This window comes from Triticum dicoccoides, chromosome 5A (genome assembly GCF_002162155.2).
Source record: "Triticum dicoccoides isolate Atlit2015 ecotype Zavitan chromosome 5A, WEW_v2.0, whole genome shotgun sequence".
NCBI classification, from domain to species: Eukaryota; Viridiplantae; Streptophyta; class Magnoliopsida; order Poales; family Poaceae; genus Triticum; species Triticum dicoccoides.
Window position 1 is genome coordinate 26130272 of NC_041388.1, and position 1514 is coordinate 26131785.

A 1514-nucleotide genomic window follows, 5' to 3' on the forward strand; every position below is an offset into this window, starting at 1 on the left:
TTGACGTTATCACGACATGCAAGACGACATTATATTTGTGGAGCATTGATTATGAACTCCCCCCCCCCCCTAGTAACGCTACGCCGCTGCACAGGGTGAGGCACATGTCACCGACTACCCCTGCATGCCCGTTTGCAATTATGCCGGCGTACTATCTGTTTTGCCCCTCCTAACCTATCTTTGGCTATAGATAGCATTGTTCCATGACATACATGGAAAAAATCATTTCTGCAACATTAATATGCACTATTTTTTGCTTGTTGTTAGAAATAACCACGATACGGGAGATCACACCATGGCATGATCTTATACAACAAGGTTCGGCCGAATTCTACATTTGCGGAGCATTGATCGCGAGCTCTCCTCCCCATCGTACCACTATGCCGCCGCCGCACGGGGGTGGGCCACATGCCACCTATCTTAACAAGTGTGGCGGTGTTACGTGGCGTAGGATACAAACCGGTTCGACACCGACACTACCGACACCTTATCCACGGTAATTACAGCTCCGGGGCCAAACACAACCTCACGTGTACAAAGTTCATTTACGATAGCTTTCCGACATGTCACATTTATGATGCCCCATCTGTCCCGAGATATAAGGCATTTTACTGTCTCCAAAAGCCAAACTTGATCAAATTTAGAGGAGTTTTATAGGGGAAAATAATATCAAGATGATCTATAATACTCCCTCTGTAAACTAGTATAGAACGTTTTCGGTCAGAATTTCAGAGGAGTACGTACCAAATAAATACTCCTAGAATATCAACATATATTTTCATGATGGGTCCAATTAATGGAGCTGGCCCAAAAAATAGAGATATTTGACTTTATTAAAAGAAAAACAATACTACACCTTATTACTCCATCCGTCCCAAAATAAATGTCTCAAGCTTAGTAGAGTTGGTACAAATTTAAGACACTTATTTTGGAACGAAGTGAATATTATATATATATCAATATTTTAAAAGCGGAGGGTGCAATATTTCGCGAGGAATTATCCATAGCAATTAACCGCGCCCCTAACCGCTTGGAGCTGGCCCAACGGCACCAAATACGCGAGCAGTAACAAACATCAACGCACCGTCCTCCAACAAACCTATTCCATCGGTCCACGCACATCGCCGCCCTCGCTCCGGCATCCGACGGCCGCCGTCAGCCCACACACGTCCCGCAACCAAAGATCCAACCGACTAACCCGAATTTTAACACCACGGATAACAATATCCGGGAGGCCGACCGGCGGGCCCCACCGCGCCCTGGAGTAAACTACCATGCACCTTTTCGTCATAAATAAAATATAAATTACGAGAATGGGCCTCCTCCTGCCCCCGCGTGTGTTATTATTTCTCTCTTGCTCACTCTCCTCCGTCCGCCCCGTGCATCTCTCTCCTCTCTCCTCTCTCCTCGTATATTCTTCTTCTTCCTCCTCCGCCTCCGCGTCCCAATCTCCAACGAACTCCCCGAATCCCGCCCCGCCCCGACACAAATCCGCTCCCCCCTTGTCAATCCCG